The sequence below is a fragment of the Biomphalaria glabrata genome, chromosome 8, assembly GCF_947242115.1.
Source record: "Biomphalaria glabrata chromosome 8, xgBioGlab47.1, whole genome shotgun sequence".
Taxonomy (NCBI): Eukaryota; Metazoa; Mollusca; class Gastropoda; family Planorbidae; genus Biomphalaria; species Biomphalaria glabrata.
In genome coordinates this window covers 31,264,508-31,277,858 of record NC_074718.1, presented here as the reverse complement: position 1 = coordinate 31,277,858, position 13,351 = coordinate 31,264,508, and the positions used below count along the sequence as shown (strand labels likewise).

Sequence of the window (13,351 nt, the reverse complement as noted above, 5' to 3'; positions counted from 1 at the left end):
TGAGACATTGTAAGACCAACATTGGAGTTCTGCTAGAGTTTAGGGAATCTGGTTTGAGACACACGTTTGTCAACACAATGGTTGGCAGGTAATGCATTATGTCGACATAATGTGAGCATTGACATAATGCAAGTATTGACATAATGCAAGTATTGACATAATGCAAGTATTGACATAATGCAAGTATTGACATAATGCAAGTATTGACATAATGTGAGCATTCAATCAAAAATTGGCAACATTTCAGGGTATTCAGTACAAAGATTGACTTAAGACTGAAGCGTATAGTAAGTAAAAACTCAATTAGTATTTCAAACTTAGGAAAATGACGTTGGCAAGAACAAAGGGATATATATATATATATATATATATATATATATTTATGTATAACTTTTATATAGCGCTACTTTCATGCTTATAGCATGCTCAGAGCGCTTTGGTCCAATCTCATTTGTGGACCAGTGGGGGAGAGGGTATCTAGGAGTTGGTTTTCCGTGCTGCCTTTAGGCGCTCGGTAAACACAACTCTGCCCGAGCCCCCTTCTAGGTAGCCAAGCCAAGCCAAGCTCGCACTTAACCTCTCGACCACGCTTCCCACATAAATAAATACAATAGATGATCTAAAACGTCACAGACGTTGACTCATTCAAATTATTATAAACCTTTTATTAGTTTTCTAGTGAAGTAGAGAATGCAATTTTCAATTTATTATTGTACTGGTTGCACTTTCGCTATTCTGTTATTAGTTATCTTGAGACCGCGCTTTCATGGAGGACCTCTGGACAGTGGCTAGCAGATGCAAAGAGGAGGCGGACACTGCTGGAGACTCTGAGTTCTTAGGAGGCACCTTGTCGCTCAATGCATCCAAATTGTGAGAGGAACCGAGTCTAGAACTAAAATAAGTCTACCTGCATCCAAACGTGTGAGAGGAACCGAGTCTAGAACTAAGGTAAGTCTACCTGCATCCAAACGTGTGAGAGGAACCGAGTCTAGAACTAAGGTAAGTCTACCTGCATCCAAACGTGTGAGAGGAACCGAGTCTAGAACTAAGGTAAGTCTACCTGTCATTTTGTCGCACCTATTTCTGAAATAGGGTAAGTTAACTAAGTTAACAAGTTTTATGGCTCTGGTCAACATATATATATATATATATATATATATATATATATATATATATATATATATATATATATATATATATATGACACAGATCATAACACGTTGAAGCTGTCCAGTTGCAAAGAGAGATGTACATTTGCCTTGTCTAAGTCTCAACTGACCTTCTCTTGCCAAAATTAATGTTTTACTGGCTATGGTTTTACGCAATCTGTAACATTGCAGAAAGATGTGCACTCCAAGCTGACCGATAAATCAAGTGCATGCTAGAAAGCTTTGTTGTGTTTCCAACAGAGGATCCAAAAACTGAATAGTACAACATGATGTCAACATCTATATCAATCTTAGAACACTTTAAAACGTTGAGAATCAAACAGTTTAGACAGCAGACTAATCAATGAACACAGAAGATAGTTGGTGTTGGTTACACTTGAGCGCCACTAAGAGAGACAACAAAATGTTTGAGCCAATATAAGTGGATACATGGAAGACAAGTCGGAACTTAAATATATCAAAATTTGAAAGATATCGTCCCAGCCCCCCGGTCTACACACGTTCATTGATGCGTCCAGAGAGAGTTAAATATTTCTCAGCTAAACGATAGAAGTAAGTAGTGTAGATACTCCAGGATTTATATTTACAAGTTTGTACGGTCCAACAACTAGGATTATACACATGAAGTAAAGGGAAATGTTTTAAGTACTTCTTTATGGAAATGTCATTAGCCATCCTAAGTCCTTTACAAATGTAAACATTTTTTAAAACTCACGAGTGATCAAAAGGGATGTTCCAATAAGAAATGAATGATTATTTAGTTTAGTTTTCTGATATGAATCTTTAACAGACAGAGCAACTGAAATCCTAAAATATTTTGTTATAAATGGGACATATTCCTTTTATATGCCAATTTCAAATCATATCCATAACATGACTGCGAATTAAAAACTTAAGAGTCTAGAATCTGTAGTGTGTAGAAACTAGAAACAAATGTAAAGTATATTTTATTAACAACTGAAAATACCATTTTTCTATCGCTCCTAATGTTTACTCATGGCTCTCGTATGCACCGTACTTCAACTGGAATAAGTGCCCGTAACTCTATCACAAGCTACAACAATAAAACTTCAACTGAATGTTGACAATGATTGGTACTCCTCTTATAGTTAGAAACAATTGATTCAGAGTTTGCTGACTGCTTGCCCAGCTCAATGGGAGAATACATAGAACTGAAACAAACCATTTTAGAGTTGATTACATGTAAGAGAAACTTTTCTACCAAGATATCTTCATACGCTGTAATACTATACAAACTCAAACACATATCATTCATTTCAAATCAACAGACATACATATACCTACCTCACACACGTACGCACGCACCCTTCCGACAAACTCTCCATTTACATTCACACTCTCTTCAGACACCCACACACTCATAGACCTTACACACAAACTCATAACACCCAAACACCCCCTCCACATCGTATGTATTCATTGATCTTTGATATAAACTGAAAGTTACAAGTGCTTACTAGAGGAGAATAGTCAGATTAATTATTAATACATCATTAATGAACTAATAGTGCTATAAATTTCTTTCAAATTCTACGTAACGGGGGATAGTGGCTGAGTGGTTACGCAGTTGGCTTCTGATCCAGAGGTCTTAGGTTCAAATCTCAGTGAAGACTGAGATTTTGAATTTCTGGATTTTTAGGGCCCCACCCAACTTTAATGTAGGGGAAAGTAAAGGTTGTTAGTCATTGTGCTATCCACATGACACCCTGCTGACCAAAGAAACATCATCTGCCTTATAGATCGCAAAGTCTGAAGGGTGAACTTTACGTTTTTCTTACTGTCGCGTAGCACTGGGTGTCCGCCCACTGGAGGGATAAAATTCTGGGGCGGCAAAGGAGACCCAATGAGTGGCGAAAAGAAAAAGTTTTTAAAAAATGAGGGGCAGCATTCTTTTTCTTTTACGTTTGCAACAATAGCACGTGGTTCAAAATAGAGACCTGGTTTTAAACTATTGATGGAGTCATTCTTAAACCCTATCAAATTTAATGAAAACGACCTCTTAGAGCCCCCCCCCCCCTATTGCATCTCAACTTTCCAAAACAACCAGGACAAGAAAGAAAAAAAATAAGCACATAAGACAAAAAAGATTCATCACATTTTAAAGTTTTCTAGCAAAAGAACATGAATCAATAATAATAATAAGAGAATGAATATTCGTTTGTTTCTAACATAATAATAGTCAGAAGAAGACCAAAACAACATACGACATTCATTGTGTATACATCGAATCAGTTTAGTCATGTAAATTTTTTGAAACATTTAGCGCAAGACCGAGGACAATTTAATCTGTATTTTTTCATATTTCTATTTTGACTAGCGCTATTTCATGCTTTTAGATTTCTCACTACGCTATGATCCTATCACTTGTCTGGACCAGTTGAGAAAATGGAGGGGGGAGAGGGTAGAAAGAAAGGGAGATCTGGGTGCATTTTACCGTAATTGGCTTTAATAACTTTCAAATTAGAGCGGCGACATATAAAGGAGACTACCTCAGCTTATACCACCACTTCAGTCAAGTACTATTTCTTTCCCTTGTTCGAGATACCAAACAGAATAATCAATTGCCAATAGTTAGTTAACTAATCGTTTAAGTTTTGATTTATTGATTCTTGTGCTGTGAGGTAAAAGAAATAATAGTGCAAAACTTCATATTGATACGAGATTAGATGTCGGATAAATAACGCAAAGAAACCTTTAACCAGACAGACAGACAGAGTGAGTTGATATAAGCTTTATAATAACAAGAATAAAGAATAATAAGAATACAAATTAATAATAGGCATTGAATTCAAGTAAAAAGATTAAGGATGAGTGCAGTATTAGAGTCGAATACTCAGACCCAGCTGCGCTCTACATATTTTGACACAAATTATGCAGACAAAGCCGTCGTCCGTCCGGGGAGGTGGGAATCTATTTATATTCCCGCTACCTTTCTACATGCTCTGTAATAAGCATCAATATTGGAACACACAATTTGTATAACTTATAGACAAGGTCCAATAGGAGTATAACCTTTGTTATAGACTCCAGGAGCAGATCACCCACAAACCAGTGGCGTAGCTAGGAATTTGCCATCATTTGGGGGCCCAGAGGGCTTGACTTCTTTGGGAGCCCCTGCATTTTGATTAATATTTAATATTTAATGTAAAAAAAACAACACTCATAATGTCAGAGGTGAAGGTTACGAGAGACTTGTGTTTGTTGAATACAAACCAACACGATAACACAAGCCAACAGTTAGGCTGAGTGAGGTAAACCGATTTGCTACCTATAAAGCGAGCTTGAGTTCGAGTCCCGACTAAGGCTGTCCTGTATTTGCTGATCGTCTAAGGACAGCGCCTGAAACGTCCAGATACCTCCTTCCCCCACATTTCAACAAAAGAGATTGGACCAAAGTGGACATGCTCTATTACGACAGATACGATATCCACAACTAATCCCAATCCAAAAAAATATATATATATATATATTCTTGACAGCGATAATACAAATCTTTGACAATACACTTATACAATTATTGAATTAGAGTAATCCGGATTTTGGTGAAACTCATAGTGACTCTCTGTAACAGGCGAATAGATTGACCTTACTTAAGACAGCATCAATATTTTATCTATGTTCTAACTAACGCCTTGGGAGAGGGGCACTTATCTCCAGACTGAATCAATGGTTCCGGCGCCATCCTCGGGTATGTACAATCAATAGCAAACTATCTTGTCTGGAAGAGGAGGTCGAGGGAAAAGAGAAACGGCCAATGCCTTTGAGAAAGCGGTGTAATAGTGTGCAGGGGAAGAGAGGTATTGAACTGACCTTGAGTTTAAGCCTTAGATCTGGTCACGATGTGCAACTGTGCGTGGAATGTAACTGACAAAAAAGAACACATCCGATACCATCGGTGTTTGGGTGTATCGATGGTATCGTACTGTTGATTAATTGTTAAGTGCAAAAGATCGATTATGGGGTGGAAGTGTCTTTTACATTGGCAGGCTTTAAAAATTCGTTCGTTATGACAGTAGTGAAGAATCACGTGGGGCCCAGGTTATCAAAGCATGTGATTGGGTATTGAACACACGGGAGAATCAAAATGAAACCTAGTAAATGTTACACAGAAAGAACATTGCCGGTTGGATAAGCTGTCGCCTACAATGAATTTTTTTCCCGCTTCAATCATTCGATTCTATGTAGCATTATATTGGTTAAAATAGTACACTAAGACTGATTTGTATCAAGTCAAGAAATGTTATTTTACCTGAGACACGAAACATTTCAAGAGATTATTTCCCTCCCTGCACAAAGCTGAGCATATATTGTCTGTGTGTCGGGTGTTGAACATTGAGTGCCGCACAAGACATAAGTCTGACACTTCTCTATCTTCATATTTCTTTTTTTTTAAACTTGTCGGATGTAGTTCTCTTTATTTAATCTTCAAGTTTATATAACATCCTTTGAATGTGGGTGTGTGTATGTGTGCCCGTGAGTGTGTGTGCATGTATGTGTTTGTGTGTGTATATGCATGTGTGTGATGCAGACGTGTGCAGGTAACAGGAAGTGACGTAATGTCTCACGGTGAGCTGATACTGACTGGCTCTATAAGTAGAGATTCCAAACAAACACAATATCGTACAATACGCAGCAAACAAACTATATATATGTACACACATTTACGTGTTCTAGTGTTTTATGTTAAGTGACTACAATAGACCAAAACATATTCAGACCTGTTGTTAGGCATTATCATATAGGTATTTAATATACAGCGTAATCGAAGGGCGCCACCTCCCTGTTTTCCCATCCCACACAGACAAAGTCCAGACCGCCCTTAATCACCCGAGTGTCACAGAGTTTGAGTGCTGTTAGTTCGAGCCTCCCGTTTCAGGGTCGTTTGGTTAGAACATTGAGATTTGCCAAACGGTGCTATACTGTTCATTGTGACTAGAATGTACTAGATAGTATTATTATGATGCGTGTGTAGAGAGTGGTTTTACTTGCAAGATAATTAGTTCAAAGGGCAAGTAAGAAAATTCAAGTGGCAGTGAGAAATACGTTCGTCTGGGCTTTGACTTATATATATATATAAACATCGATTATGACTACTGTAAAGCAGAGGCGCAGTGAGGGGGGCACGATACCCCGGGCGCCACTTTCAGGGGGGCGCCACACGCAACCTATATTAATTTTTGTTATTTTCATGGGAAAAATGGGTGGGGGAAGCCAATAATGTGCCTTGCCCAGGGCGCACGTTTTGCTCACTACGCCTCTGCTGGGGAGGTATACGCCAGCGAAGTCCGACCCAACGAAGAAGTTTTATCCTGCCCGCCACATGTTTTGCAATAATAATTTAAAATAACAAATTCATATACAATGACGAAATTCAAGTTTTCAATATGTTTTGAAACATAGAATTCAAATTGCAATAAACAAGCCTGTCTCATTAGCAGTGTCACCGTGTCGTTCATAAGCACTACATCCCAATGCCTCACTTGTAAACAAAACAACAGTGTTGATACATCCATGACATATGATGAAAGAAAATTTTAAAAAAATCCAATGGTCTCCGAAACGAAAATGGATTTTTTAGGCCAGGAAAGTCCTTTTTGTTAAATTGTATAGTGTTCAGACAGTCGATACATATGTACTGGTGTTCTGTTATTAAATTGTATAGTGCTCAGACAGTCGATACATATGTACTGGTGTTCTGTTCTTCTGCAGTGCTAAAAGTCATTGAAAACGTGTTCTAATAACGACTTTCTTCAACAATATAGGCTTCAAGTTTTCTGAGTTTAAAATTCTTTAAGTAAAACGAAATTTTAGCTAGATGTTTAGCTAGATGTTTAGCTAGATGTTTAGATAGATTTTTGGCTAGATGTTCAGCTAGATGTTTAACTACATGTTTAGCTAGATGTTTAGGTAGATGTTTGGCTAGATGTTTAGCTAGATGTTTAGCTAGATGTTAAGCTAGATGTTTAGCTAGATGTTAAGCTAGATGTTTAGCTAGATGTTGAATTAGTCCCCTTTATATTTGTTTTAGAGAAAAAAAATGGTTTGAACAAATAATAGATTAGTATAAAACCTTCGCTTTTCATAAGCACTTTCCTGGCACAGTGGTTAGTATATTGGCTTGAAGAGGCTAAGAAGGCTTTAGCCCTCGTATTCGAATTCAGGACGTTCACCTTTTTTTAAATGTAAATGAGAGATAAACGAAAAGGTAGAGAGTGAAATAGAGAGATAAGAAGAGAAGAAGTGTAAAGAAAAGCAAGAAAGAGAGAGAGAAAGAGAGAAAGAGAAAGAGAAAAAATGAAAACCTGAGTGAGAAACATGGGGGGAGAAGAATGAGAGAGATAGAGAGCAGTGAGAGAGAGATAGAGAGCAGTGAGAGAGTGAAAGAGAGCAGTGAGAGAGAGATAGAGAGCAGTGAGAGAGAGATAGAGAGCAGTGAGAGAGTGAAAGAGAGCAGTGAGAGAGAGATAGAGAGCAGTGAGAGAGTGAAAGAGAGCGCGGGAACAAAAAAAAAAATATTACAAAACTAAAGAGGAAGATAAAAATCATTAGGACAAGAAGCAATGAAAGACAGAAATTGATGAACACAAAAGATGAGCATAAATGACCATTCATCTCAAGACATGGACAAGAATCATGACTTCCCTAAACACTTGTCACATGTCTGCCATTCATACGACAGATACACTAAACACAAAAAACACACAATCAATAGGAAGAAAAGAAAATAGCAGCACTAATGACACAGAGTCACCGGGTGACAGTCGATACTTATGATAAAAAAAAGATTAATTTGAACTTCTCTCTAGTCTAAACCCAATTTTGTCCAAACTTCCATTTTTATATTTCGATCTAATCCAAGTTTTATGACATTAAATCTTTGTTGCTTTCATCTGTTGTTTAGACACATTAGTTCCACTATGTAGAGCTTACAGAGGAAGTCATTTTAATCTATGAGATGAATCAATGTAGAGTTGGACGTTAAACACGACACTATGTTCTATGAGAAATAAAAACAGTTTCCATGGGAGACTAGCCGCAAACATTTTGTTGCAAGAGTTGTTTTTTTAATGCGCGAATCATAGACTTATATATACTATATCTAGACTGGACATGAAGACTTTTTAACACTACAAAAAATGTCGCGAAAATTTTGTAGAAAGTTGGATCAAGGCGTTGTTTTGTAAAGTAGTTAAAAGAAGTATAGGTTAGTTTTTTCAACCCTAACCTTTGCAACATATAATTTAATTTTTAAATCTAGATGTAGTAAATGAACATCGAAATCAAGAGTACTCTCGTCTCATAATTATTATTTTGCAATTTTTAGATACATAATCTTCTTTATCAAAAGACTGAATGCAACAATTGTGATTTTTTGTGTATTTTTGATAATCAATTACTAGATCTAGATCTAAAAAATAAAATGTTACATAGGTTAGGGTTGAAAAAAAAACACAACAACTTGACTTCTTTGAACTACTTGACAAAACAACGCCTTGATCCAACTTTCTACACAATGTTCACGAGCGATCAGTCGCGGATAAGAATGTATTTCCTGTTTCCAGTCTAGTAGTAGATCTTTAAGTCTATGGCCCGAATAAAATGCAAGTTTTATTTTTTGTTTCTTTCAATTTAAACATTCATCGCTTAAAAAAAATAACAATTTTGAAAAATTACAAACAACTTAGATAGAAAGCTATATAATAATTAAAGGATAGAAATCAAGGCCGGCCTTAAGCATAGGCAAACTAGGTAGCTTCGTAGGGCCTCCAATTATCTAAGGCCAGCCCTGACCCAACTTTAATGTACAGGTTACACACTTGAATGAGAGATATTCATGTTTTACTGTTACTACCCGATAAAGTTCTGTTCTGGAAATAATTGCATTAGTCAAACATGTTGACTTACAAACTTAAAAAATAGTAGGTCATACTACAATACTTTATACCCACGGCTATGCATATCTTAGAATATCTCCATCCCATTCGGAGAATAAATCAACTAAACTGAGTGAGGGGAGTGAGAGAGAGAGAGAGAGGGAGAGAGAGAGAGAGAGAGAGAGGTACAAAATAGATGAAGAGAGGAGGTAGGAAGATTGAAGAGAGAGTAAGAATGTGTGTACATTGGAGTGTGAGTGAACAGAGACTGAATGCGGTACCACACACACATTTTATTATTTTGTAAACGATTTCAGCATTATAGTGTCAAAGTATATCTCAAATAGTTGATTAGACAATCAGTTAATTGAAAAAGACAGACAGATAGACTGACAGACAGACAGACTGACAGATAGATAGATAGATAGATAGATAGATAGATAGATAGATAGATAGATAGATAGATAGATAGATAGATAGATAGATAGATAGATAGATAGATAGATAGATAGATAGATAGAAAGAAGGATGGATGGATGGATGGATGGATGGATGGATGGATGGATGGATGGATAGATAGATAGATAGATAGATAGATAGATAGATAGATAGATAGATAGATAGATAGATAGATAGATAGATAGATAGATAGATAGATAGATAGAATAGAAAACTGTGTTTAAAATGGATATCCTTAGTTCATCCTTTGACCTAAATATTTGTTATTTCCGAACCACAACCAAACAGTGATTTAAATAAAAAAAAACAAGAGAAACAAAGTAACAACGAAGCAAAACAGCTGATCACTTAAATAGCCCAGCAATTAATCATCTGACATAATCTAACTTTCTATGTCCTTAACTACGCACATTAATCAACAGTTTTTTTTTCTTTCTTTTTTTTTCTATTGGGGGGGGGGGGGGGTTCTGGTCTCTATAGGAGTTGGTAACGATGGCTGTTAGCAAACATTGTTCCATGTATCAACTACTTACGGTTAACGGTTACAAACATGAAGCTTTGTGCAGAGACAATGGATGTTCGAATGTAATACAAACAATGACACAGCTGAATTAGAATGTTGTTGTTGTTTTGTTTTTTTTGAGAAACTTGGTGTATAAAGATGAAATTAACGCAATTTGCGATCATCGAATGAAGTACTGATCTGCAACTAAACTAAAAAAATATCACTCTCACGGACCTATATATATATATTATATTTAGACTGTAAAACGGAAACACAGACCTATATATAGAGAGATTGTTATGTATTAATCACAGAACTATATATTCACGCAAATTCATGAAATAAAGTCATTTCCTGTTAGTTTCCATTAAGATAATGTTTTGAAATCCTAGATCGAAGTAATTCATGTCTATTGATTTTAGTCATCTTATGTACATTTAAATAGATTGATTTTGTTTTTATGTAGCTAAAAATTGTAAAATAATAATTATGAGACGAGAGTAATCTTATTTTCTATGTTTAATTAGCCTACTAGATCTAGATCTATACATTAAATTATATATTACATAGGTTAAGGTTGAAAAAAAAAACTTTATTTCTTATAAATACTTTACAAAATAACGCCTTGTTTCAACTTTTTAAAAAGCTTTCCACTACATTTTTTTTGTAAAGTTGAAAGAACTCCATGTCCAGTCTAGATATAATATATATAGGTCTGTGATCTCCATCTCCAGTCTAGATATAATATATATAGGTCTGTGATCTCCATGTCCAGTCTAGATATAATATATATAGGTCTGTGATCTCCATGTCCAGTCTAGATATAATATATATATATAGGTCTGTGATCACTTTACTGAGCTTCAAAAATGCCAACTATTAAAAAAAAAAAAAAAAAAAACTAGTATGGGAGTAGCTTTAAAAGATAATCTTCTGTGCTAAAATTGCAAAAAAAAAAAATGACCATGTAATTTTTAAAAACAGAGAGTATTTAGTACCTTGGAAACAGCGAAAATTTTTCTATTTATATTAGTCATGACTTTGGAGTTGTTCACGCTGAACTAAATAGTGTGAAAGACGCTTCACCGCTGCCAACTAAATCAAACAGAATTAAGGTCTGATTATTACTTTTTCTTTTTTGTACACCGGAATGACCGGATACACCAAAAAAACTAGCTATTTATAGTTTTTCTGCTATGTAAGAAAATCTCCACAGCAACTTTTTTTCTCTAAGGAGCTGAACTTAAAATCTAAAACATTTAAGAAGGTTTATTTAAGTTACCAACATGTGAAATCTGGAATTGTGCCAATAAAAACTGATCAATTTATAAAACGACGGGTTTATGTACTAGTAATGTTAATAGCTACATTTACGAGTCAACTGAGTGAATAATTTAAAAAAAAATTTAAAAAAAAGGTAAAAAGTAAAATTCCCATTTCACCGTAACAGACCTTACAATTTCTAGGGCAGATGATGTAAAGGTCATCTGTTTCTGTAGCCCACGGTTAACGAGAGTGTCATGTGGCCAGCACATCAACCAACAGCCTTTACATTTTCCCAGTTAATGTCAGGTACCCCGTCAGAATTGTGTGGACTCGGAGACGTCCTAAAGATATGGCGAATCCCAGTCTTTACCAAACCCGAGACCCCTTGGTTGAGAAGCCAAGCGCTGTACTACTCAGCCACCAAGCTTTGTAATAGGGAAAACAAGCCGAAGGAAGAATATAAGATTTTAGAGGAGGAATGGTCTTAATGAAAAACTTTGGTAGAAATATATTTTACAATAAAAATATAAAAAGATTCGGTGCTAAAATTAAAATAAATGAACGAAATCAAGTAAAACTAGACATTAAGATGTCGTCACAATAATATTAGAGAGAGAGAGAGAGAGAGAGAGGGGGAAGGAGAAAGAGAGAATATATTTTTTTTTATTCTATTGTTTATTAGTTGTGAAAGCTGCTATTGGTTTTTTTCTGATCGTGTGTCCGTCTTTCTTTTTTGTTATTGCACCATTAGGAACGCAACCTTCCATTCTACTACACACTGCTGTTTTATAGCAGAGCAGGAGTTCTAAGAACGGATATAGTATATCTTCCTACATGACCACAGAAAATAAAAGCAAAACAAAAACAAAACAAAAGTAATCATTGACAGATTATTTCGTATTTACTTGGTGATGCCAAGCTACGGCCCCTGGACTCCAATCCCCTTAGCAAACTGGTTTTAAGCCATCAATGACGTATCTAGCAATAGCCGAACAGAAAAAGAGAGAGAGTGAGAAAGGCTTATTGAGAAAGATTATAAGGTCGCTTGGATTAAGGCAGGCTGGCTACAAAAATATTTTAGATCCTCGAAACGCTGGACCCCCTGGGGTTGAACAGAGTGTATGTGAGACATCATTAGGGAGAGAGAGAGAGAGAGAGAGAGAGAGAGAGAGAGAGAGAGAGAAACGGAGGGAAGGAGAAACAACGAAAGAGAGAAAGAAATGTATTGAAAGACAGAAAGATAGAGGGAGAGAGAGAGAGCGAGAGAGAGAGAGAAAGGGACAGGTTGACGGAGAGAGAGAGAGAGAAAGAGAAATGAAGACATCTACAATCTATGTTCTATGTCCAGCTAACCTTCATCTCGAAACACTTTGTTCAAGAGTATCGTCTGAAATTCACAATATCACACAATTCAATCAAAGCACTGTTTTAAAAATAAATGAAACAGACTTTTTCCCGAACCAAATTAATACTGTAAACGTTTACATATATATATATATAAATTTTTTTTCGCGACGCACACGGACACACATATGATTGAGTTGGCTAAAACAAAGCTGGTGGAAGCTAAGATAGTCCTGTCAACTGCTTTTAAAATAATGTCTAGTGAGGAAAAAAAAAATACACTATTGTCTAACATCTCTCGCTGTGAGAGTTACGGTAACCCTCCTGTTATTAGCTCTCATTTATTTAATGTGGAATATGTTAGAAGATTTACTGTACATTTCAAAAATAAGTAATTTGCCAGGAGGGTGAAAGAAAGTATATGGGAAGGAGGGAGAGGGAGAGAGGGAAAGAGGTAGTGAGAGATACTGAGACAAAGGGAGGGAGGGAGGGGGGAGAGAAAGAAAGAGAGGGAGAAAAAGAGAGAGCGATGTAGAGAGGTAGCAGTAGTGACGATTACCGGCGACGTCTTCGCCAAGCTGAGCGTGTCTTCTTATTTACTGAGTCTCAAATAGTAAGCCCGCCGTGACAATGGTAGATACTTTTAAGGGAAGCGGAACGCTGTAGGTAAAGAGATATAGATGGGTAGGCGGGGCGGACGGCCAAGCGTGCGT

At 36.3% G+C, this 13,351-nt stretch overlaps 1 protein-coding gene across 1 annotated transcript in view; it reads right to left on the bottom strand.

The window, feature by feature from the left end:
• LOC106079811 (uncharacterized) overlaps nt 1–12,947 on the bottom strand; it is a 57,629-nt gene extending 44,682 nt beyond the window's left edge. The window contains exon 1 of the mRNA XM_056039351.1: nt 12,648–12,947. The gene's annotated coding sequence lies outside the window, so the exon portion shown is untranslated. The remainder of the gene's footprint in view (nt 1–12,647) is intronic.
• Between the last annotated feature and the right edge of the window lie 404 nt (nt 12,948–13,351).